The 27,413-nt window shown below is 36.3% G+C and overlaps 1 long non-coding RNA gene and 2 pseudogenes across 1 annotated transcript; all 3 read right to left on the bottom strand.

Annotated features, from left to right (window-relative positions):
* Positions 1-18,877, bottom strand: part of LOC120188263 — a 35,104-nt pseudogene extending 16,227 nt beyond the window's left edge.
* LOC120188226 lies at positions 1,327-2,882 on the bottom strand. Its single transcript, XR_005522401.1, has 5 exons — positions 2,864-2,882; positions 1,855-1,930; positions 1,701-1,775; positions 1,485-1,587; positions 1,327-1,392 (listed from the first exon to the last, which is right to left on the bottom strand). It is a non-coding gene; the product is annotated as an uncharacterized LOC120188226 (long non-coding RNA).
* A 5,698-nt stretch (positions 18,878-24,575) lies between the features above and the next one.
* On the bottom strand, positions 24,576-26,453 carry LOC120188224 (annotated as a pseudogene).
* Positions 26,454-27,413: the final 960 nt, after the last annotated feature.

Genomic DNA, 27,413 nt, shown 5'->3' with positions numbered 1-27,413 from the left:
TGATTTTGAAAGTCTTCGCATTTTTTTTGATAAGTTGCTTCTCTCTTTGCTTCCCTTGCTTTAGTTTCGACTCCATTTCGATATTCGTCGCTCACCCATGAAAAATCATCCTTTACATATACAAGCTGCAAAAGAAGGAAAAATAAGAGTACTAAAAGAAATTTATGAACTAAATTATGGAAACTGAAAATTATGCGTCTGGAAATTAAAATCTTAGTTTAGACTTTAATAAGATAAAATTGTTTCCGTTTTCAAACTTTTTTGTAAACAAGTATATATTATGTAAAAGGGTGGTGATTCCAGTGTGACCAACACTCTTAAATAGAATCCAATGACCCTTTTAAATCTTTCTTTTCTGATGTCTCCTCTTAGTTCCCTTTAATAGAATTTCTATTTGCAAAGAATAAGTAATATTGTTTTGAAGCAGTTTGCTTCATCATAAGGATCAGTGACACAAATAAAGTCACAGGAGATTTAATTAAAGGAATGGTTTGAAGACCCACTCACTTAATGTTTTATTCACTAATCTTGTCAAACTATTTGGACACGGGGGTCATTCCACTGGAACAACAAACCAGAGATGCTGGAATAGCAGTATGGACAAACTAGATGTCAATGGATTAGTACCTTTTGTATGCAGAACAAAAGAAAATGAAGGATTAAAACTTCACAAAACTTATACAGAACATTCAGAGAATAATATAGAATAAAGATGAACTTGGATTGTGATCTTTGTTTCACTGCATAGAACATGAATTGGCATCATAAAAGAACTTTTCATTACTTACATTTTTTGGCTACACGCCTAGAGACACATTGAACCACTTTTTTGGTAAAATATTTGGGTAATGAAAATAGAGGGAAGATTAACAAATCATCTAACTTACGTCAGAACACTTCTCTCTTTCTCTCTCTTGACATTTTATTTTTGTCTGATTATGCTAAAATCTAGTTCTATTAGGTGCTATACCAAAGATCTAACACTTCCTTTTATATTCTGTCTAGCCTTATTTAAACCTTCTACTTATGACATGCATATATACATAACAGGTGCATCGCTCCAGGTAACTCAAGGGCGTTGCCATTTGATGAAATTTACACCCCAAATTATTTTTTTAAGAAAAATATTTTGTAAATTTAATATGAAAATATGAAAAATAAAATTGACACCCATTTAAAATAATATTGACACCACTCTAAAAATAAATGACACCGTACTATAGATTTCCTAGCTCCACCCATGTGATAGCTGAAAGTGACTTCTCAGTAAATAATGGACCAACAACAAATCAAAGATGAAGAAGAAGAAGAATAAATAGTGCGTACCATCAGTTACAGCAGAAATTGTCTCCACAGGTGTTGATTCTTTTTTTGATTCAACACAAGAAAAACCTACGATTCAAAGTTCAAAATGTTTAATATTTAAAATGTTGTGAGATAATAAAATAACAAACGCTGGAGTGCAAACAGGCCAGAAAGTTTACCTTTCAACTGCAATGGTTTCACTACAAAGCCAAAAACAGCAAATGGTAACATTAACAGTGCCTCTCCCCAGAATGCATAGCTCCAGTTAAGATGTTCCCCAACCTAAGTAAAAATATTTTTTGATTAATTCTCAAACATCCAGCAGACGTATCTGTACAGTAAGAACAAGACGAAAAAATAAAGTGAGAAAGAACAAAAGGGATATACAAACTCACCAGTCCACCATAAACATATCCAACAGCAATTCCAGTGGGTATGCACATATAAAATGTTGCAAGCCAGGCAGTTCTCTGGAGTATGATAGAGAATTAACATGATTGATAGTGTAGTGTACGCGAGAGGATAGGTTTTCAAAGTTAGGAACAAGACCTGAGAAATGGGAGCATTGTCGTCAATAAATGGACCTGCAAGACTTATGAAAGAAGCTTCTCCAACACCAACCAGCCTTAAACATCAAAATCCAGCCACAATTTTTTTAAGAACAAATAATATTCGAAGCAAGACTAACATTTGAAGCTCTGACAGCCATACTCCTCTCTATCTAGTATGAATGAGGCGATATTATATAGATGCATACATTTTATAACATATTATTTTCTAGTGGGGTAAGCCACAATGTTCACTTTCCATATTCTTTCTATCAGAGCAATCCATGTAAATACTAATATGTAGCTCTTCCATTTATTATTCTTTTTTATAATTAAATTTCCAACAAACATCGATGTTCTTTATACAATCAGTAACTACTTGTACTAAACATTTTAGTCAGTCCTTAACAATTCAAAACCCATTATTATTGCTAAATTGTGCAATTCCAACTTAATCGCAGGAGCTGCGGAGCATGGTTGTGTAGAGAGAAGTAAAATGTAAAACTGTGATGTGTTACACAGATGTTAAGTTAAAAATACAGGAAATATTGTTATATGTATGAACTTTTAGTTGGTAGACAACAATATGAATAATTTATTCACATTTTACAGGTCCTACAAGTTGAGATATGCAACAGATGTTTGATAGTTCGTCAGAAAACAAATTATCAACTATTTTCACTGTGTGCATCTCTAGATTTGACTTTTTTTCCCCTACAATCAAGGCCTCTGGGTATTTAGTCCAGTGACTTGCTCAACTAACACCAATTGTTTAAACATTCAACATTCATCTCACTTGCAAACCTTTATATATATAAAAGCGAACTGTTCAAAGCATCACCAAATCAGACCTCACATTAACTAGTCAAGACAGAATATTTCACCTTAACGAAGAAAACCCACAAAATAAAATCCACTATATAGCTCAAATATATATATAAAAACAACCCCAAAGAAAAATTAAATAAATCCCAGAAAAAAGGGAAAGCTATTTTCAAAAATTTCTTTACCATTTCTCACCAAATCAGACCTCGCATTAACTTGGCAGCTGGCATACAACTAGCTGTAAAACAAGCAATAAAAGTTAAGGCTCTACTAGTACTAAGTTCAGTAGTCATTATAAACACTTTCAGTTTATATACACTTAACAGAAACCAAACCATCGATAAAGCCATACTTCATTTCTGATTAGAACATGCATACAGAACAAGGTGCATGCATAAATGTGTTTGAAGTAAGGAAAATAGAGGAATAAATTTGAACATTACTTGGTGTGAATAATGCTCAGCATCCCTCTTCATGGAAGCCATTTCAACCCTCAATTTCTGCATTTCAGCCTGCAGCCAGACAAAGAAAACAAAATAGCCTTACTATTATTCCCAATATATGCTCATGGCACCAAGGAGAAAGTCTGAGTTGATTCACGTTGAAAAGCGAATAGAGCTGGACATAACAAAAAATCTTTTGGATGATAGTGGTAAGAGAGAAATTCAAATCTAAACAATGATGAGAATCATAATTCAAGATTCGAATTGTCTAAATGCGAAGACACAATTTCTCTACAAGCTTCAAAACCCGACTTTTTAACACGGAAACCCCAATCCTGCAGCAAAATCTGACATGATAATTTTACAAACCACTTAAGCTTATCTCAGTACTGATTTCTTTGTTACTAAACATACTATAAGCTATAGTCATTTCTAATTTATAGCAAAACTTAATAAGAATTAAGGATGAATTATAGATCAACTATAAGCATTTTTATTTCCAACACAGGCTAAAATCACTACAAAATAAACAAATCAAGCAAACAATTTTAACCACTTCTATAACCAGAAATGGGCATATAAAAACCTTAAAATGTAGTAAAATTTACTAACCGGGCCTTTCAGGATTCAAATTGGTTTGACGAAGAACCATTTTGCCAAAAGAAAAAATGACACTCAAGCAAGAGCGAAACCAATCAACAAGAGCAGAAGTAGCAAGAGCGAAACCAACAATCAATTTATCGCAATCAATTTCCAAAAGAAAAAGAGAGAGGCAAAAACCCTAATTCGAAAGACAAGAAAAATTTCGTATAATTAATTAGATAGAAAAAACAGTTTTAGAATTTACAGATGGAGAGCCTCGAGGAACTTGTCGTGTTCGGGTTCAGTCCAGTTCTCTCTAGACTTATATCTCATTTTGCTTTCGGTCTAAATATATTGGGAGCAACTCAGACTGCAGTGGCACGGGAGGCAGAGCGCTGAGAGCAGTGGCAGTGGTGGTGAAGTAGGAAATTTGAATTAAGTGGTGGTGAAGTAGAGAGGGAAGAGAGAAGATGAAACATGTTTATTTTTCAGAAAGGGAGCGAGCGAGAATGAAAAAAATAGGTTAAAGGGAAACTTTAAACTTTAGCGACGTTTGTTTTTACAAACGCCGCTAAAGTACGAGTCTATAGCATCGTTTTTAAACACAAACGCCACTAAAGTATGAGTCTATAGCGGCGTTTGTATAAAAACGCCACTAAAGTACGTGTCTATAGCGGCGTTTGTATAAAAACGCCGCTAAATTACATGTCTATAACGGCATTTGTATAAAAACGCCACTAACTTACGTGTTTATAGCGGCGTTTGTATAAAAACGGCGCTAAAGTACTACTATGTCATGACGTTTGTTTAAAAAATGCCACTATGGATGAACCTATTGCGGCGTTTGTATAAAAACGCCACTAAAGTACTACTCTGTTGTGGCGTTTTGTATAAAAACGCCGCTAAAGTTATCAATTTGTGGCGTTTGGAGTGTAAACGCCGCTATATGTTTAAAGTTAGTGGCGTTTACTCTCAAAACGCCGCTAAAAATGCCGCTGTAGAACAATTTTACTGTAGTGGCAAGAGACAAGTCAGCATGAGAATGCACAGCTGGCGGATGATGCACAAACACAACCACGTAGAGGAGTGAGGGAAAGGAGGGCTCCAACAACCTTAACCGATTTTGTTTGCTATTGAATCAGTTATGAGGATTACTATTTAATAAATTGTTTGTAAACGAATGGGGCTATCAAAAAACCAGAAACTGAATATTTTCCTTGAATCTATTATCTCCTTCTTTATTCCATTCAATTACATTCAATATTTCATGCTCTTTGCTACTGAGTTCCTAACATTTTGGTGCTCTCGTTGATTCGTTACCATGGTTAGTAACACAGAAGCAATCAAAACTCTGCAGGAATAGACTATGGCCTTGCAGAAGCATGCTGAAAACCAAAGTCGATGGAATGAGGCCACTGAGAAAACCTTACAAGATATGGCCAAACAGTTAGCAGGTATTGCGGTGTCATTGGGGAGTTCAGCTCCATCGTCACAGGAGGGGACACCACCGTCGTCATGGCAAAGCAAAGATGAGATCAGATTTGGAAGATTCATTTTTTTTTTGGCTCCACGACCTGCTCAGGTCAAACTTCCAATCTTCATCGGAGTGGATCCGGAGGAGTGGCTGGCTTCCGCTCAGGATTTTTTTGAGTTCTACCATACCGAAGACCACCACCGATTCACCATGGCATCTTTTCGGATGGAAGGAATGGCGAAACGCTAGTATCGTTGGATGCACCGACAACGCCTGTTATCGGGGTGGAATCATCTTGTAGAAGCCATTCGACGCCGATTTTCGATCACAGAAATTGAGTAACTGGAGAGACAACTGACGAATCTCATACATTCATCCTCGATGGAAGAGTACCAAACTCGGTTTGAAGAAATGGCATTGCGAAATGCGAACGACGACATCGTTGTCGAATAAATTTCTAACTCAGTGTTTCATTTTTGGGTTTCGTTCTGATATTAAACATGAAGTATTGGGTCAGCGGCCCACAACAATGACCGAGGTGTTAACGTTGGCCCGTTTCTACGAGGCGAAGTCGGGTGAAATAAAGAAATTTGTGCCAAAAGGTATTGGAACCAAGTCACCTCCTTTGTTACCCGCTTCCCCTCGGTTCACGTCGGGTTCCAAAACATTACCAAGGCGACCTCCGCCGTTAGAGCTTCCTCTTCCAAGAATGAGCTCTAATCAATCACGTCGATTAACGACAGCAGAGGCACAGGCACAGCGTTGTGCTATTATTGCGGCGAGAAGTACGCGAATGGTCACTACTGCAAGGAACCACAGTTCTTCCTTCTAGATGAGGAAACCCCGGAGGAAAATCGAGAGGATAGGGAACTGAGAGGGAATCAGATGAACCTAGGAATGGGGAAGACGAACAACTACTCGTGTCGTTTAATGCTTTGGCAGGCTGTGACTCCAACCACGCTCCGAGTCAAGGGCATGGTCAAGGTCCGAGAGGTGCGCATCTTAATCAACAGGGGAAGTACCCACAATTTTATCCAGACACGTACGGCCAAATACTTGGGTTTACCCATCACCGTCGCTTCTAATTTCATAGTTCTAGCGGGGAATGGGGCAACATTACAGAATGAAGGATGCGTGAAGAATTTACAATTGGAGATTCAAGGAACGGAGAGAACCACAGATTTCTTTGTGTTGCCGCTGGAGGGTACTAAAATGGTGTTAGGGGTGGCTTGGATGACCACATTGGGACCGGTCGCCTTGGATTTTTCGAAGCTATAGTTTAAGTTTGATCAAGGAAAATGGAAACACGTATTGCAGGGGGAGACGAGAGAGGAACCGCAACCAGTTTTTTTTAGTCTTTGGGGTGTATAGCTGAAACCGAGGGGATAGCTGAGTGTTACAGTTTGCAAGTGTTGGACGACGAGCACCCCACAATAGCAATTGAGCAGACAGAGATGAGTCAATTGATCGAAGAGTTCCAGGACATATTCCAAGCCCCCAAGGAACTGCCACCAGAGAGAGAGAATTTGATCATGCAATTCACTTAGGACCATCGAGCAAGCCGGTGAACGTGAAACCATACCTTTACTCTCATTTCCAGAAAGCATAGGTGGAACGTCAGGTACAACAGTTACTGGAACAACAGTTCATCAAAAGGAGCCGGAGCCCATTCTCATCGCCTGTGTTGCTACGCCTGTGTTGCTAGTTAAAAAAAAAGACGGGACGTGGAGGTTCTGCATAGACTACAAGGCCTGAATGCAATCACCATCAAGGATAAATTTCCCATTTCCACTGCTGAGGAACTGTTCGATGAGTTAGGAGGTGCGAAGTTTTTCTCAAAACTGGATCTACTCTCGGGTTACCATCAGATACAAGCGAGAACCTCAGATGTACCCAAAACGGCATTTAGGACACACGAAGGCCATTAGGAATTTCTGGTAATGCTATTCGGTTTAACCAACGCGCCTTCCACCTTTCAAGCAATAATGAACGAGGTATTCAAGTCCTTTTTGCATAAATTTGTTTTAGTATTTATGGATGATATTTTGATCTACAGTGGGTCTTGGCAAGAGCATTTAAACCATGTTAAGCTAGTTTTGACCAGGTTAAGAGAGTGTGGGTTGGTGGCTAAGGCCTCCAAATGTGTGTTTGGACAAGAAAGAGTAGAGTATTTTGGGCATGTGGTGACTCGAGAAGGCTTAACGGTTGACCCTCAGAAAATTGAGGCAATCAAAGTGTGGCTACAGCCTACTGGGGTTAAAGTGGTGAGAATTTTTCTGGGAATTGCGGGATATTATCTCAAGTTCATTAAGGGATTTGCCTCAATTGCTACTCCCTTGTCTGATTTATTGTGCAAGAAAGCTTATTTCATATGGATTGATACAGCTCACGAAGCATTTGAAAAGTTCAAGCAATGTCTATGCACCTCGCCTGTTCTGGGACTGCTTGATTTCACCAAGGGATTTGTATTGGAAACGGATGCCTCTGGAGTGGGGATAAGAGCCGTTTTACATCAAAGTGGGAAGCCATTAGCTTTTTATAGTAAGAAACTAAGCCCCAAAATGCAAGTCACATCGACATACCACTTTGTGGAAATGGAGACAATATTTGTTTAGAAGGAAATTTGTGATCACCAATGACCAGAGATCACTGAGGGAGTTAAATCAACAAACAATTCAGACCCCTGAACAGCAGAAATGGTTATCAAAGTTGATCGGGTATGATTTTGAAATCAGATATAAGCCAGGAAAAATGAATGAGGTGACTGATACTTTGTTTAGAGAAATGGAAGGGAGCTGCATGGCCTTATCCCGACCTGTGTTTTCTGTACTCGAAGATACAAGCATTCAGTGTTTTGGATCCAGAATTGAGCCAATTGAGATCTTCACTTAAGGAAAATCAATTGAATCATGGAGACGACAAAGAGCAAGAAGGGTTAACAGTGTTCAAAGGGCGCATTATAGTTCCAAATGAAATTGCACTTAGGACTTTGTTGATGAGAGAGTTTCATGATTCTAAAACGGGAGGACATGCAGGTATAAACCGCACGTACCATAGAGTTGCAGAGAAATTTTGTGAAGAATTGCCAGACTTGTCAACGTATGAAGAGTGAAATTTGAAACCTGCTGGACTTTTACAACCACTTCCTATACCTGAACAAGTTTTTGAGGATTTATCCCTAGATTTCATTGTCGGGTTGCCTAAATCTAATAGGAAAGAAACCATTTTAGTGGTAGTCGATTGTCTTTCAAATTATGCTCATTTTGTTTTCACTACCGAGGAAGTTTGATAGCAAAACAGTAGCAATGGTGTTGGTCCAAGGAGTAGTGAAGCTACATGGAATTCCTAAATCTTTGGTTAGTGATCTTCACTTGTGACGTTTGGACTGAGATGACACAACTTCAAGGTACAAAACTATGCATGAGTTTTGCATACCACCCCCAGACGGATGGACAAACGGAAGCTCTAAACAGATGCTTGGAGATGTACTTAAGATGTATAGTAGATGAAGATCCAAGTAAATGGGAACAATATCTGCCTTGGGCAGAATACTGGTATAACACATCATATCAAAGCTCAGCAGGCATGACACCGTTTAAAGCATTGTATGGCCGAGACCCGCCCATTATGCTAGATTATTTAGAAGGTGCTTCAAGAAATGAACTGGTTAACCATGCTCTCCAGGACTGAGATGAGATACTTCGAGTGTTAAAGAAAAATTTGGTGCAAGCTCAGCTCAGAATGAAGAATCAGGCACATTAACATCGAAAGGAATTGGAGTTGGAAATAGTAAGTTGGGCTTTTGTAGAACTTCAACCATATCGACAATTATTTATTCGGTTGAGAAGACAACAAAAGCTCAGTCCACGTTTTTATGGACCATATCAAGTGGAGGAGAAGGTGGGAGCAGTAGCATATAAATTGAAACTTACAGACTCCGCGCGAATCCACCCTGTCTTTCACATTTCACAACTTAAACCTTGCCGGGGCCAACCAATGCAACAGGTTACATCGTTACCCCTTCTACTCGACAATTATGACGATCAGGAAGTCCACTCGAACCTTAAGGACAAGGTTCCAATTGAAGAGGGGGTAATGTTATGGTGCAAGATTCTATTGACCATACTGCCATTGGATCTCATAAGCAAGAGGTGAGTCAGCGTGAGAATGCACAGCTGGCGGATGATGCACAAACGCAGCCACGTAGAGGAGTGAGGGAAAGGATAGATCCAACAACCTTAACTGATTTTGTTTGCTATGGAATCGGTTATGAGGATTACTATTTAATAAATTGTTTGTAAACAAAAGGGGCTATCGAAAAACCATAAACTGGATATTTTCCTTGAATCTATTATCTTCTTTATTACATTCAATTCCGTTTCATATTTCATTGCTCTTTGCTACTGAGTTCCTAACAGAACCCGAACTTCGTATTGAGTTGGTTGCTTTTGATCAATCATAGATGCATTCATAAAATGAAATTACTAGATATTTCTATGCATTCATGGCTTCATACTAACGGTTAAATGAATTCCCTTGGATTTGCATAATGCATGTAGCATGGGCTGCTGCCATACGGGATAACATTCGACTTGAATCACAGGAGGAATGCAAGCCACCTTTAACAGATCTCCAAGCTTCTTGGAAGAGAAATTGCATACTCCGATAGCTTGAACCTTTCCGGTGTCATGAGTGCCTCCACTGCCTCCATGTTGTCAGTATGTCAGGTTGCGTTAGGTTCTTTTGTTAATGCCAAGTGCTCCCTTTCAAATCCTGACAGGCCAATGAATCATCCAATGTTCAAGAATCGCCATTTTCGGTAAGAAAACTATTACAAAATTAGTTTTTCGATCGAAATTGAAAACATGGCTGCCTTTAGTTATACCTAATAGATAGAGATCTACATAGTCCAGTTGCAGGTCTTGCAAGGTATCATTCAATCCCTCCACTACATCTTCCGGTTCATGATTAGTGTTCCTGAAGAAAATACAGTAAACTCAGGCTAAAAAACACTTGAAAAGGATATCAAAATTGGGACAAACCATAGCTTGGAGGTGATCCAAAGCTCTTCACGTTTCACCACACGATCTTTAAAGAGCTTCTACATAACAGAACCAATCTACATGAGCAAATCAAGGCATGTAGCTACATGGAACTCGAAAACATGAGTGCCACTTGAGATGGCAAACCAATGAATAATGAAGTTTGTTTCACAAATTACCCCCTTTTGGTTCGCATAGATCGGAGAACAATCGATATGTCGGCGTCCACGCTGCATTAAAACAGTGGGTTTGCTAAAACATCATTATTCGTTTAATCATCAAATAGGTCATTGAACAATAATTTTATATCTAATTTACCCCCAAAACTTTCTAAGTTCCCATTTTTTCCGAACACCCCACCACCTCCCCACCTCCCCGATATTCACACCACCCTTCACGCAGCACTTCACCAGCCTACTCCACGACAGCAAAGTAGAACCATCAACAACGAAACTGGTTGTTTGAATATGTGGTTTTAGTGTTTTCTTGGAATTTTAGGTAAGAATGAATTCATTTGATATAGAAATAACGTGGATGTTTCTTCTAATATTGAGGGGAAGAACCATTTAGAATTTAAAAGCAAAGATGGCGTGGATAACCATAAAGCAGAGAGGTGTTGATGCGAACTATGTATGGAGCTAAGGTGGCAACTACATATATATATATCTAGCATTGTTTTGAAAACCGGACCGTCCGGTTCAACCGGTTCAACCGGGAACCGTTGCCTAGTCCGGTTCAATATAGACCGGTTGAACCACTACTAGTGAACCGGCCAGAACCGCTAAACCGTTCAAACCAGACGGCTGAAAACCGAAAAAAAAACCGCCAATTTTGTTTTTTTTTTAAATTAAACCAAACGAGTCGTTTGTTAAACGAGCCAAGTCAAACTCGAGTATTGCTGAGCTCGACTTGAACTTGAAAAATTTAAAAGTAAGCTCAACTCGATTCAAACTCACGAGCTAAAAATTATGAAGTTTAACTCGAACTCGAAATATAATATTAAAACTCGAACTCGAAAAGACTTGAACTCAAAAAAAATTTAGAAGCTCGATTGAAGCCTAAAATTCGAGCTTAATTGAAGTGAAATAATAGTTCACTCAATGCTTACCAAAAGACTCCATGATTTTGAATGTCAAATTACCTCTATTATTTATAGAAGTTAGTTGGGATGATCTTCTATGTTTCTTAGTCATGTGGGATTGTTTTTTTTAAAAAAATTAAACCAAACAATATCATTTTGTTATGATCTTTTAGCCCCAAATTTATTTTTTAATTATAGTTATATAATTATATTTATTGGTATTTTTATTTAATTTTTTAAATAATTATGACGTCGTCCGGTTCACTAACCGGTCCGGTTCTGAAAACCATGATATGTAGTGTCTTTGCTGCTGCTTTTCCATATTTAAACACAAAATCTTTAACGTCTAACCGGTTTGGTCGTTGGTGGTCCCACATTGTGTTAAAAGTCAAAAAAGGTTAACAACTGAATTGTCAAAATAGACTGCAAATTTGGTGGCTTTCAGTGCACCGAAAGTTATTTGTTGAAAAATAGTAATGGAATAATTATAATTAGTCACTGGATTTTAGAGTATTTATAAGATTAATGCTTAAGCTTCAATTATAAATATCATAGTCCATTTAGCTTCAAAATTATCCCAAAATCATTTCTTTCTTCCACTACTAAAGAGTGTAGAGAGTTTTCTTGTGAGTTGTGAGTGTTTTGTAAATACCTGTAAAATTTCTCTCATTAGTAAAAGATCTGCGGAAGTCCGGAGACGTAGGCAAAATTGATTGAACTCCGTTATCAATTTCGAGTATTATTTTTTCCGCTTTTATTTCGCATTCTCACTAATCTGGTTATAGGGAAATTACTCATTCTCGTTTATTTCCCAACATATTGCTATCGTGGAGTAGGCTAGTGAAGGTTCTGCGGTCGTCGTTGTTGGTGCTGCATGATGGGTGATTCACTTGAATATAGAGGAGATGGTGGAGTGTTTGAAAAAAACTAGAAAATAGAAAAATTTTCGAGTAAAGTAGATATAAAATCATTGTTCAAGAATCTATTTGATATTTTAACAGTAGTTTAGGACTAAAATTAAATATTAACCTTTTTGTTAGTATTGTTGTCATAACCATTTTTAGGTGAAATAATTATTTATTGTTTTAAAACAGTTACGACTTTAATTTGAAAAAATTGGTGATTTTGGATTAATTTGAATAGAGTCGTCATCGACCTTTGAGTTAGGTTGGTCGAATACCTAAAAATGTCTTTTTAAAACAATTTTAAGAAAAATCATTTTTAAAGACAAAAAAATGATATGTGTTTACCAAAGATTCGATTAAAATTGGTTCGGGAGTCGGTTAAGCGTGGGGAAGGATTAACACCCCCACAGCGCCCAAAATTAGTACTGTGTCGCTTACACATTGTCGTAATAGTGGAAATCATGAATTGAACATAAATTTAAAATATGATTCATTTCTTGAAATTTAATTAATTTGCTTCAAATTAATTAATTAGAAAAAATTCTTTAACTCAAAAAAATTTCAAAATTATCAATTCTTCATCGAAAAAGCTAACTCGTCTATTTCTTATACATGATTCTCATATACGAATAATTTACATGAAAAGTATACAAATAAGTAACAAAACATATATATGTAAATATAATATGTACATATGTGTAATAACAATGGAAGCAAATATACACAATTTCATGACATAATCACGGGGTTTCAATTTAATAAAAACAAAATAACTAAGACTAAATAAACAATAAACCATTAAGTTTTAATATCAAATTATAAATAAGGGCCAAAATGCGAATAAAAATAAACGTAAGGCCTCAAAATATAAATTACCACATTTTAGATATTAACTAATTCTAGTGACTAAACTGAATGTTATGTAAAATCACCAGCCCTAGTGTGAACATATAAACAAATAAGAGCAAACAAATAGGGACTAAAACAGATCATAAAATAAATAACTAATTCGAGATAATTAATTCATTAAGTGACCATAATACAACTTTTACAAAATAGAGACCCTTGTTACGTGATTCACCCATACGTCGATAACATGAAACCCTAAGGCCCAAAACGACACCGTTTCATCTTGTATTTATACTACATTAAGGGTTTTGAAACCCTTATTTTCCATTTGCTAAATCCCTCTGTCGTTCTCCCATTTCTCTCCTCCCATCTCTTGTGCTTGTACTTTCTCACCGAGGAAATAATTACAGCTCCTCGACCACCGTAGATCGGTGGTCACGGGGAGCAAAGCACCTGTAGAAAACCCTTATTTTTCCTTTTTTTGAAACAATAAAAAAAATTAAAACTAACCACCACCCCTCAGAACCTAAAAATAGAACTCAAGCTCCCTAGGTAAGATTTACCATCGATGACCTGGTTCTATGGCTCCGGTGAAGCAACGGTTGTGGCGGATGAACCAACGGTGAGAGCTTTTCTTTTGTCCTTTCGAATCCTCTCTTCTTATTTTATTTTTCTTTCAAATATCTCTTGTGTTTTTTTGCTCGATCAAAAACCCTTATTCGAATGGTTTTTCTCTTGATATTTTTCTCTCGATCTTTTTCGTTCGAGACCCCCTCCTGAAAACCATTCGAATCTCTTTGCTTTATGGTGAGATTAAGATGTGATTAAGTCCCGAAATTTTCGGGATTAGGTTAATTTACTTTTGAATTTGGATTTTCGGTGGATTTGTGGTGATTTGCTGTCTTTGACTTGTTGTTTAGCAGGTTTCGGTGACAACGATGATAACGACTCGGTGGTGGCTCGACAGCGGCTGAATGTTGATATTTTAGGGTTTTAAACCCTAGATGGCTTTGAGTGATCTGGACCGTTAGATGGGTCCAGATCCAACGATGAAGATCAAAGGCGACTGACAACTAGAGATAAAAACCCTAGTAGGGTCGGGTCGACTCTAGACCGGATCGGATATGGATCCGGATCTGAACCGAGTCAACAGTTGGGTTGGCAGCTTGAGCTTTGTCTTGTATTTTTTTTGGGCCTGGGATTTGTAATCTGCAAAAAATATAAATAAGTATATAATAATAATAATAATAATATTTTTATCCCGGTTAAAAAACATGTGTCTACAGTTGCCCCTCTTTACACATTCTTGTGTTAACAAGAATCGGGCAAAGATGAAAAAGACAATCAGTTTTTGTCCGATCCATTTTTTTTGTTTTGAGACTTGATAGTGTTTGCTTTGGAGGATGACACTGCTCATACGTGATGAAGAGTTCGGGTCGTCTAAGGATGATAACATGGTACCTACGTAATGAGGAAGACTAGTTATCTAAGGTTGACACGGTTCCTACGTGATGAGGAGATTTGGTCGAGGAATTACACGACTCCTACATGATGAGGACGGTAGGCCATTGTTAGGGATGATAACACCATTCCTACGTGATGAGGAAGACTGGTTATCTAAGGTTGACATGACTCCTATGTGATGAGGAGATCTGGTCTGTGGATGACAAATTATTGTGACACTAAGTCGATCCATTGGGCACAATATCCTTTGTCGTGAAGTTAAAATCGTGGATGGCTCATTCGTTGTGAACTTGAGCTTGGAATTGGATATCCTTCATCGTGAAGTTGAAATCCAAGGGTTGCATTGCTGCTTGTGGGCACGATATCCTTTGTCGTGAAGTTGAAATCGTGGATGGCTCATTCGTTGTGAAGTTGAGCTTTGAATTGGATATCCTTCGTCGTGAAGTTAAAATCCAAGGGTTATATTACTGCTTGTGGCCATGATATCCTTCGTCGTGAAGTTGAAATCGTGGATGGCTCATTCTTCGTAAAGTTGAGCTTTGAATTGGATATCCTTCGTCGTGAAGTTGAAATCCAAGGGTTGTTTCACCAAATTGGTTTTGAGTTGGATATCCTTCGTTGTGATGTTGAAATTCAATCTGCTTCATCGAATTGACTTTAAGTTGGATATCATTCGCCCTGAAGTTGAAATCCAATCTTGTGTTGTGTTGCTTCGAGTCCAATATCTTTCGTTGTGAAGTTGAAATTGACTCTAGCATGAATCTGCAAAATTATACACATATGCGATGCTATTGGTGCAATGCTCTTATGTATGCCTAAAATGTATATGCGAAATATGTTATTTTAGGATTTGGAGAGAGATCTCAATCTCTGGTTTTCAGTCTTGATGACTATTGATTCTGGAATCTTGAATTTCTGATTCTTGATCTTGAATTCTTTGACATGCTTAAATCCGATGTTGACGTTGATCTGTGAGGGGAATGGTTACGTGAGCACTCTTCATTTTATCCTTGTCTTAGTTTGTCTTCATTTCCACCATGGTGTACTCTTACAAATCTCAACCTAAGACAATTTATTTTCTTGCCCCATCAAATTTTGCCCTATCAAATTTTGAATTTTCTTGCCCCAGCTTCGATCTTGAGCTGCGGAGAGATATTCGATGATTTTCAAGACATACTTCCAAAGAACTTATCTTGTTTGAAAATTTTTTCTTCCTTTGAATTTTCAAAATTTTTAAACACATCAAAAGGAATTTTGAAAAATATTGTCTCATTCTAGGTTTCAAATTGAAGCAAATCATAAAACAAGAGTTCATAGGATATCAAAAGAATCACATGCTCTTTTAATCTTTGATAACTGCAAATCTTTGACAAATATCAAGATCGAAAAGTTGGTTTAGAGGTGGGCTACCTAAATTCTAAGGTTTGTATCCCCAATTTGATCATGGCTTGCCCCTCTTTCTTGGTTTATCATTTTAATCGGAGGCCAAAAAATGACGCAACTAGCATAATCAATATCTAGACCTTTCAGAACACTTATGTTTCAGTTCTATAAAATCTTTCATTTGTTCAAGCTTCATAGACTCACCTAGTCAAGGTAGTGCAGAAATATCGGTCTAAAAATAAGATTTCTGAGTGCTTGTGTGAGTTTGACTATAATAGGTGTTCCTCAACTCCCTTAGTCCATATTCACGGAAACTCCTTATTTAGTAAATTAGATTTAATTTTCCATTATCTGGCTAGCTGAATCTTATCCATAAAGTTAGGGCATTTAACCAATTACTCTAGAGGGACAACTCAAGCTTTATTGTATATATATTATAATCACCTTTATCAGGCTAGTTGAAGGATTCATGTCGTCACAAAGTCTTTGACTTGACAATCACAGTGGAACATACACCAAATTGCCAGGTACCTAATCAATGTCATGGTTTGAATATGATCTATTCATAAAGCCATGGCTTTCGAGTTTCCTCTATAACCAATTGCCTTAGCAGAATAGCTCAGCTTTATTATATATATATTATATTTTTTTGGGTAAACATATTCTATTTCTTAAGCTCGCTGAGGAGAACCTGTTATAGTCTAGGTGTTTGTTGAAGGTCAGAAAATCTCATTGTTAGAGTTCAATTCCCAAGTAACTGACCTAAACTAAATTTACCCACTTAACCATTACATCTAAAAAGATTATGATCATCATTGAACATCATAAATAGAGGTAGAAACCAATTAGTTTTGAAATCTCATGTGCTAGTTGCCCCATTCTGTTCGCTTCTAACACATACTTCTGATGGATGCCCCAGCCGACTCCTGATCAGAATGCCCCAATTACACATTGAATGTTGGGTGTCTAATTAGAATAGGGTCTTTACCTCCATTTAATCCCCATTTCTCGATTATTTCTCGTGTCAGGACTCCCTTGTCAAAGAGCTTTTCTATTTTCATACATTAATGGTATACACTTGTCAGTAGGATGTCCCAATGCCCCCAGATGACAAGTCAGAAATGGGCACTTGAAAAAACTTTTCGGGTCATAGTCATAAGCAGAAGGGCTAGTCTTCATTCTTAATGGCCTTGGGGTGAGATATTGACTCTTGATTAAAGGGGATAATAAGTCAAAAATGGGCACTTGAAAAAACTTGAGAGTCGTATTTTTCCAGGACATCTTTTAAGGCCAATCTCGAATTACATCTCTTTTAATTTCCTTTTCATCTTTCCCCGTTTCCTTCTTCTTTTTTAGCATCAAAGAAATCTCGAGAGTTAAATACTTTAAATTTGCCCCACTTGGATTTTTCTTTTTCCTTTCTTCAGGTATTCTTCTATATGTTCTTCATTTGTTTTGACCCTATCAACTCCATTCCGGGGCCCGACTCCCAATTGTTTGATTAAAACCGACTGATTGTTGACATCCACCTCTATAACTCCATGAGCCAAAAAAAATCTCAGACTCGTCGTTTGAAATGACCACAATTCCTGATGGAGTGTCCTCGGGCTCCGACATGATATTCACAAGAAACTTTCTCATTATACCAACTCCGATCATTCGTGGAATAATCAATTGGACCTCGAGCAACTTGTAATATATATTTTGTTGTATGAAGATAAAGGAAAACTGAGTAGAGATTCATTTGACTTCATTTCCTCTTTGCCACTATTATGATCACCCTGAAGACTTACTGAAGGATCATTGAGATATTCATTTTGAAGGTTCAACTTTGGACAAATGTCTTGTGGGAAACATTGGTCTGTAAATCTCCCCTCATTGATAAGTTTTAATCCTCTGGGAAGTTTAGGTTTTCCATCTTCAAAGCATAACAATCCTCCACGATGAGGTTTTGAACCTTTAATCTCATAGCCACACAACTTTCTGTAGAGTGACTAAAATCTCCAAGATTATAACTGCATGAATTTTTAACACCTTGCCAATATAGATGCCAATAAGTATTAGAATTTGGAGGAACAGGTGTTAGAAGGCCACTTTCAAAGAGAAATGGTAACAATTCTGAATATGATCTTGGAATTTGAATAAGAGGTATCTTATTCTTTTTATTCTTATTCTTTTTAGCCTTCTTGACTGCATTTGAACTTTTTCTATGCCTCTCTTCTTTGAGTCAGATTCAACTTTTGTGTTAAAAGTTTCACCCTCAATTGTGGATTTTCCTAGCTTGATATCTATCACATTTTCTAGAATCATACCCAATTGTTGGAATTGACTTTGATTACAATATTTCTCAGCATGTTGTAAATTATATACTGTTATCATATTGACCGCACAAGCAACATTCAAAGTCTCATTGAAAGCCTCTATAGCGGGATCCTCTGGTGGCTTCTCTCCATGAATCATGTACATCAATTTAGACATATGTTCCCTTGACTCGTCCTGAAACTTCTTTGCTTGATCATTCATTTCTTGCTGAATCTTGACAAGTTGCTCTTGGAGTTTTTCGATTCCATTAACACGTGCTGAAATCTCCTTCATGGATCTTTTCATCTCATCAGGATTTGAGATATTTTGATCAGTAGAATTATCCCGAGGATTTAACACAGTGGCTCGAGTTTTACTGGTAGAGAAGCCCAATAGATAGCTTGGAAGTTTGTCGGGCGAAATGAGTAGTTGTGAACTAGTCTGTGCATTCACACATTCAGAGGTTTAATGGGTCAAGGAAATTTTCACTTTGCTTCTTTCCTGGTTGAGCTCAACCATTTTTGCTACAATTTGATTAACCAGATCATCTTGGTTTTGCAAGATACGATCCATGGTGGTCTTTTGCGCCTGCTCTATTTTGGATTCCCACTCTGTTTGCATCTTCCGCAAATTATCTTCAGGTTCTTTCTTCAATTGGTCAAACTTTGTTTCCATCTTCAGTAATGTATGAATGCAGTTACAATTAGAAGCAACTCTTCAAGGTTTCCCACAAGGTATGATTAATGCATGTAAAAATGCTTAAATAAATACTATGCAAAATGTAATGATGCATGAAATGTTCGAGGCATTGATCCGAAAACATGTATGTTATTATAAATAATCCTTATTGGGACAAAAGTGTTATTTTCTTAAGAGATAAAAACCCTCCAATAGCTTCTGACAGTTTGAATAGTCTTCTGCCTTCGTTTGATATAGGTTAACTACCCTGTCGAACTGTTCTAGCTTCTCTAGCTAAACTGTACAAGTGACGAGCTGCTTTTTGTACATGTTCCTAGAAGTATCGAATGATTGCATCTCTGGCTTTCATCCTTTGCTGAACATGTTATTTAACGGAAACGCCACTAGAAACCTCCATTGATAAGAGCTACGTGAAGTTCATTTGCATGTTTCTTGAATTTATCAGCAATGACATCCAATTTCAACTATCGCTTTTCTATCTTGTTCTTGTTGTCTTTGAACGGACTCTCCAGATCATTAACCTTAATCTTGCCCCTACAACCTTTGTCAATCTATTTTTGAAAAGTTGACTTTTGATATACTTGATGTAAACCCGGTCTATTCTGAGTCCTTCACAATGCAGTAGAGTGGTATGCTCTTCGATTGTGGGCCTCACGTCTTCTGGATTGAATATGACACATAGTCGCCTTGTCTACTGTCTCTATTTTCTTTCTGAGTCTTTTCTGACTATGGCCACTCTTGTGTTTTCACCTCTTATATTATAACCTCTTTGTTCATTAATGCAAATTATATATGTTTAGTGAACACATTTTTTTGGATCAACACCTCTCTTGAATGATGTAATGCAATGCAAAGAAAGATGAAAAATGACACAAACGAAAGAAATTAGTGTACTCAAATAAAAAAAAGATCAATTTTACAGGTAAGACAATTGCTACAGATAAAATGTCATTCAAAGATGAAGATAATACCTACCCAGTCATGATATCTACTCGAACATGCTTTAATTAATAACATTCATACCCGGACATGCTATCTACCCAAATGATTTTCAAGAAATTAATCATAACCGCATGATATCTAGTTCGCATGTTTTCATTCAACAAAATTTAAAACAAAATGAAAGGTTCAGAAATGTTCCTCCTTTGTGTACACTTAATTTGGCTACCTACTGACGGATAGAGGTTCGGTATAATTATACCTATGGTGACCGTTCTACGGTTCACTATATGCATTGTTTCGGCTCTATGAGGAAAAAGGTACTCGAATTATCCTTGATGTCAGTGCCCCTTGGGCTGTCAAACCCTCGATCCTCACCCATTACAGGTTTCGAGCGGAACGAGTTCAATTTGAGAGGATACATTCCCTTATTTCTATGCGGAGAATAAATTCACACGAAGACATAAGGTATATGAATCCCGAAGGTTACTTGCTAGACCTATGCGGAGAATAAATTCTCACGAAGACGTCGCTTTCACCCCCACTTAGAAAGGGTTCAGAGCTCGGGTATAGAGTTTATGTTATGCAGATGCCCGTGATGTGTGTGAGGAGGAACATTCAACCCTTTGACTCAAAAGGAAAACGAAACCACTCGACAAAAACTTGGACAGATCTGAAAGCAAAAAACAAAATGCTAGTATAACAAAAAATGAAGCAATTACAAACTTCAATAAATGAATCATAAATTAACTAAAAACTCAAACTCATAATTTTCATCACAACGACAATGTGTAAACGATTTACAGCTTGACTATCTAAAAAGTCCCCAGCAGAGTCGTCAAGTTGTCATAACCATTTTTAGGTGGAACAATTATTTATTATTTTAAAAACAGTTATGACTTTAATTTGAAAAAATTGGTGATTTTGGATTAATTTGAATAGAGTCGCCATTGACCTTTGAGTTAGGTAGGTCGAATACCTAAAAATGTCTTTTTAAAACAATTTTAAGAAAAATAGTTTTTAAAGACAAAAAGCTGATCTGTGTTTACCAAAGATTCAATTAAAATTGGTTCGGGAGTCGGTTACGTGTGGGGAAGGATTAGCACCCCCACAACGCCCAAAATTGGTACTATGTCGCTTACACATTGTCGTAATAGTGGAAATCATGAATTGAACATAAAGTTAAAATATGATTCATTTCTTGAAATTTAATTATTTGATTCAAATTAATTAATTAGAAAAATTCTTAACTCAAAAAAATATCAAAATTATCAATTCTTCATCGAAAAAGCTAACTCGTCTATTTCTTATACATGATTCTCATATACGAATAATTTACATGAAAAGTATACAATAAGTAACAAACATCTATATATGTAAATATAATATGTACATATGTGTAATAACAATGGAAGCAAAATATACCAATTTCATAACATAATCACGGGATTTCAATTTAATAAAAACAAAAAAACTAAGACTAAATAAACAATAAACCATTAAGATTTTAATATCAAATTATAAGTAAGGGCCAAAATGCGAATAAAAATAAACCTAAGGCCTCAAAATATAAATTACCACATTTTAGATATTAACTAATTCTAGTGACTAAACTGAATGTTATGTAAAATCACCAGCCCTAGTGTGAACATATAAACAAATAAGAGCAAACAAATAGGGACTAAAAAAGATCATAAAATAAATAACTAATTCGAGATAATTAATTCATTAAGTGACCATAATGCAACTTTTACAAAATAGAGACCCTTGTTACGTGATTCACCCATGCGTCGATAACATGAAACCCTAAGGCCCAAAACGACACCGTTTCATCTTGTATTTATAATATATTAAGGGTTTTGAAACCCTTATTTTCTATTTGCTAAATCCCTCAGCCGTTCTCCCCTTTCTCTCCTCCAATCTCTTCTGCTTGTTCTTCCTCGCCGAGGAAATAATCGTAGCTCCCCGACCACCGTAGATCGGTGGTCACGGGGAGCAAAGCACATATAGGAAACCCTTATTTTTCCTTTTTTCGAAACAGTCAAAAAATTAAAATAACCACCACCCCTCAGAACCTAAAATGGAACTCAAGCTCTCTAGGTAAGATTTACCTTCGATGATTGGGTACTATGGCTCCGGTGAAGCAACGGTGGTGGCGGATGAACCAACGGTGAAAGCTTTTCTTCTGTCCTTTCGAATCCTCTCTTCTTATTTTGTTTTTCTTTCGAATATCTCTTGTGTTTTTTTGCTCGATCGAAACCCCTTATTCAAATGGTTTTTCTCTTGATATTTTTCTCTCGATCTTTTCCGTTCGAGACCCCCTCTTGAAAATCATTCGAATCTCTTTGCTTTATGGTGGGATTAAGATGGGATTAGGTCCTTAAATTTTCGGGATTAGGTTAATTTACTTTTGACTTTGGATTTTCGATGGATTTGTGGTGATTTGCTGTCTTTGACTTGTTGTTTGGCAGGTTTCGGTGACAATGATGATAGTGACTCGGCGGTGGCTCGACAGCGTGACTGGCGGCGGCTGGATGTTTATATTTTAGGGTTTTAAACCCTAGATGGCTTTGAGCAATCTGGACCGTTGGATGGGTCCAGATCCAACGGTGAAGATCAAAGGCGGCTGGCAACTAGAGATGAAAACCCTAGTCGGGTCGGGTCGACTCTAGACCAGTTCGGGTCGAATATGGATCTGGATCTGAACCGGGTCAACAGTTGAGTTGGCAGTTTGGGTTTTGTCTTGTATTTGTTTTGGGCCTGGGATTTGTAATATGCAAAAAATGTAAATAAAATAAGTATATAATAATAATATTTTTATCCCGGTCAAAAAACGAGTGTCTACAATTGTCACATCATCAATTTAACAAAGATGACGATAGAATGACCATTTTGTTATAAATCGATACATTAGTTACCAATTTGTTACAAATTGATAATATTAGTGAGCAATTTGTTACATTTAAAACTTTAGTGGGGAAAACAAAATCTAACTCAAATATTAGTAGTTAATTGTGTAATTCACCCTTATGTAAAACGTAAAAGTTTTAAAACCATTAAACAACTTTAATAGTAGAAGGAAATATTAAAGTTCCGAATTCAAACAAATATGTATATAAAAATTATATGCGCATTATTAACGTGAAACGTGAATTTATAACGTAGAAAACTCACATTACTCCGATATTTTTTGTTCACGAGCGAAAGTTGCTTAAAAGATGGTTCCATACACGCGTGAGGTGTGATAGCTCACCACAAAGCTTTGTTTATGGGAAAATATACACCCATGAAAACTGAATATTTGTTTCAAATTGAGAGAGCTTTACCCAGAACCAAGATAGTTTGTGGGAAAATGGTGGCCCCAAAAATACCAATTCCAAGCAAAAAGATTTTTTGCCTGAATTTTCCTCTGTTCATCCTTCTGTTCTTTCTTACCATATCTAATAAATGGAGTTCCATGCAAGTCTCATCATAGAGGCTATCTGATATATTACTTTTCAAATTCGAAGATTAAAATAAGAAGAAACTCAAACAAAAGTGAGCTCTGCTGCATTTTACCCATTTTCTTGTAGGGTAAAATACACAAATGATCCCCAGCTACAAGGTGTTGTTTCGTTGAATCATTCAACTATTAAAAGTTATAAAATGATCCTTCAACTATAGGAGGATGTTTTGTTGAGTCTTTCGATTATTAAAAGTTACAAAATCGGTCACTCAACTATTCATATGTTCCAAACTCGTCTTTTTTTGTTGAAAAATAAATTGACAGTCGTCTGAGCTAGATGTTAACCTGCTGAGTATGATATAATAAAAATATATTTTAATGATGTCTATTGGTAATGTCGTTGTTTTCAAGCATTGACTTTACAACATAATGTTTCAAGCACTAACTTGAAAACATAATGTAAACGGAGAGTCAATCAACAAAATACAACTCATACGGTTCCGAAATCAAATTTTATCATGTCCCAATAAAAATGTAACGTCCAACTCAAACGTCTGTTAACTTCTTAACCAAAAAAGACGAACTTAGAACACATGAATAGTCAGGTCACCATTTTGTAATTTTTAATAATCCTAATCGAAATTAATAATCATAATCGAAAGACTCAACAAAACAATACTCTATTATCAAATGATTATTTTGTAACTTTTAATAATCAAATTACCCTTATCCATGTTATCCAATTACAAGACTAAGAATTGTGTCCGAATGACATCTCCAAATGTGTAAAGTGACAAGAAGAAAGAATTTTGTTGGGAAAGTGAAAACAGGTTGAAAAGGTTTGGTATTAATTGTTAATTAAGGTCAATTAAGTATTTAAGTTTTCCGGCCTGCTCAAATAAAAACTTCTCAATTAAGAATGTAATTATCATATATTTTAAATTTTTTCTTTATATATTCTATTGAAGATCTATTTTCGCCCCCCTAACGTTTTATAAGTTCGTTCCCCAAATAAAATCTTGGGGTCCATCTCTACTAGATGTAGATTAGAGATTTTCTGAAGCTGAACCTTGTATAAAAAATACTTAACTAATGAGTTGCAGTAATAACTATTCATACCTGGTTTCAAAGGCTTGTTGATTGCAGGTGTCAATAAGGATTTCTAATATTATCACATACCATAAAGTTATAGTCCACATAACGACATCCAATATTATAATATACTTGAATAGCAAAAGCACTTCATTTGTTTTTAAAATTTAGCAGCGGCATGAATCTGCTTTTCAAGAGCATTTAATAGCATTTAGGGGGAAAGTTACATATATAATGGCATATAATAGCTTAGAAGTCATAGTCTTGGTGTGTGTTTAGATCTCTCCATCCCATAACTCTTCCAAGGTCCTGTATGCCCCAAATGTTTCGTGTATGAACCCGCTGCCTCTGATCAGCCTCTCCTGGAAGACATAAAACAAGCGATGGATAAGCCGAACTAGACCCTAATATTATGAATCATACAGTAAATAAGTTGCTTCACGAACAAAGGATGACTAACTTACCAGCTCTATTTCAGAAAACTTGGCAAACAAGTCTTCAGGTATGGACCAATCGAAAACATCGAAGTTTTGTTTGATCCTCTCTTCATTTGTGCTCTTAGGCAAAACGCTGTGACCCATTTGCAGCCCCCAACGTAGAGCAACTTGAGCAGGGGACTTGCCCAATTTCTCTGCAACCATATTCAGCACTGGATGCTTGAGGACTTCTTTCTTCACGGTACCGGTGCCCGGGGAACCCAATGGTGAGTATCCCTGAAACAATGGCAATGATGGTTGTTTGAGGTGAATTCAAACATCACAAAGCGTTGGATGCTTTTGTAATCGAAACATGTACACTCACAGTTATATGAATTTCCTTGGATTCACAGAATGCATGTAGCTCAGGCTGCTGCCAGACAGGATGACATTCCACTTGCAGCACAGCAGGAGGAACAGAAGCTACCTGCAGCAAATCTCCGAGCTTCTTTGAAGAGAAATTGCTTACTCCAATAGCTCGAGCCTTGCCGAGTTGTATAGAGCTTCCATCGCTTTCCATGTACTGGGTATGTTGGGTTGAGTAAGGTTCTCAGGCTTAAATCCAACTGCTCCCTTTTTCATGCTAGCAGGCCAATGAATCTTCAAACATTAAACGATCAAATTATCAATTCACTAAGAACCGATCAACGAAATTCGCTTATGTTAGTAAGGCCAAAACGGAAGATAAAAAAGGTAAATACCAGATAGAGATCTAGATAGTCCAGCTGCAAGTCTTGCAAGGTGCTATTTAACGCCACTGGAACATCTTCTGGTGCATGATTAGTGCACCTGCAGAAAGTATTAATTCATCGGTACCACGAGAACACGATTTTTTAACTTGTAACTCAAGAATTTGATTTCGAAGTGATTTCATGTATGATATAAGTAGAACAGTTGAAAGGAGTTTCGAGATTGAGGCAAACCAGAGTTTGGAGGTAATCCAAAGATCTTCACGCCGCACAACAGCATCTTCAAACAATTTCTTTAGAACAGAACCAATCTAGATCAACCAAAATCATTGGGAATTCATCAAAATCAAGACATAAAAAACTTTCCCAACATAAATTCAACAGCAACAGATACTAAGATGATTGACTCCCCCAAGAAAGCATAATAAATAAACTAGTTTAATGCAAAATTAGCTTTAAAAAATGTTCATCCAGGAGAAAAGAATTGCAGCAAAAGTCATTACCTCTTGTTCGTTCCCATAGGCTTGAGCACAATCAATATGCCGATACCCAAGCTACATGCAGAGAATGATAACAGGATCACTTAAATTTCCATGGTTTAAACTAAATACCCACAACTAAATTAAAACACAAACACACACAGAGAACTTCGGTTCCTAGAAAAGCATCCAGAAAGAAAAAAACGTATATAAAAAAAAGAACCTTGATGGCAGTGGCAACAGCAGCGCCAACTACGCCAGGAGAAGCCTGCCAAGTTCCAAGTCCAACAGAAGGGATCTTAGATCCGGTGTTGAGCTCAAAGTATTGGATTGCCCGAGCCATTTTGTCCGTAGAGAACCGATGAATGGGGACTTGTTTATAGAGACGGACAGTGGTCGGCATTCGGTAAAGGAATCCAAACATTGCTTCCAAGTAAGAAACGTTATGGAAATGATACAAAGAAAAGATGGTCCCTCTCATACACGTGTAACTACGCCGTCCCTCGCACGAGCTGAACAACTTATATAATTGTTATTTTAAAGATTTAGTTTAAATATATTATTTATAATTTATATTAACATTTATTATTAAATGATTGAATTTTTTTTAAATAAATATTATATTATTAACCTATCATATTAAAAAACTATGTTGTCCTTGCAATGTTTATAATTTTTATGGTAAATTATGTATTTATTTATTACTTATTTTCATGGTTTTATCATCTACTTTTTTTTTAAAAAAAAATTATACATAGTATTGTGTTATGGTTTTGTTTTGATAAGTCATTATTAAAAAATTAACGGAAATGCTGACGTGTTGTCATAAGGTAATTTCATGTTATCATTAAAAATAAAAAATTATTACATCAACAGTTAGGGGTAAGCATTCGATTGTTCGAGTAAAAAAAATTTTGAGTTATTTTGATGAGTCCTATTTTATAACTCAAACTTACTTAAATTTTTTTCGAGTTGAGTCGAGCTGTTTATTTTTCTGTTTAAATTTAATTGTAAATATTATAATATATTATGATAAAATTTTAATTCCAATTTAAACAATATATATATATCACACAGAATTAGGGACTAGACTGAAATTTAAAAATCAATCTACTAATTATTAAAAATTTTAAGTTATTTGAATATTATTTTATAAGTTGAGTCAATTTGTGTTGATTTTTTTCGAGTTTAGTTGAATCGAAAAGATTGATGTTTTCAGTCAAATTAAGTTTTCACTCATTACCATTAACAATTTTATTTATATTTAATGACAAGTGAGTAAAAGGGAATTGAGACATAATATATATGATTTTTTTTAAAAAATAGCTAAATAAATAAAACAGAACAATAAGAATAAATATATAGTTTACATGTTTTTTTCCTTTTGAAATG

This window comes from Hibiscus syriacus, unplaced genomic scaffold (genome assembly GCF_006381635.1).
Source record: "Hibiscus syriacus cultivar Baekdansim isolate YM2019G1 unplaced genomic scaffold, ASM638163v2 tig00116939_pilon, whole genome shotgun sequence".
In the NCBI taxonomy this organism is placed as follows: Eukaryota; Viridiplantae; Streptophyta; class Magnoliopsida; order Malvales; family Malvaceae; genus Hibiscus; species Hibiscus syriacus.
Note: the sequence above shows the minus strand (reverse complement) of the source record. Positions and strands in the feature narration are given on the sequence as shown.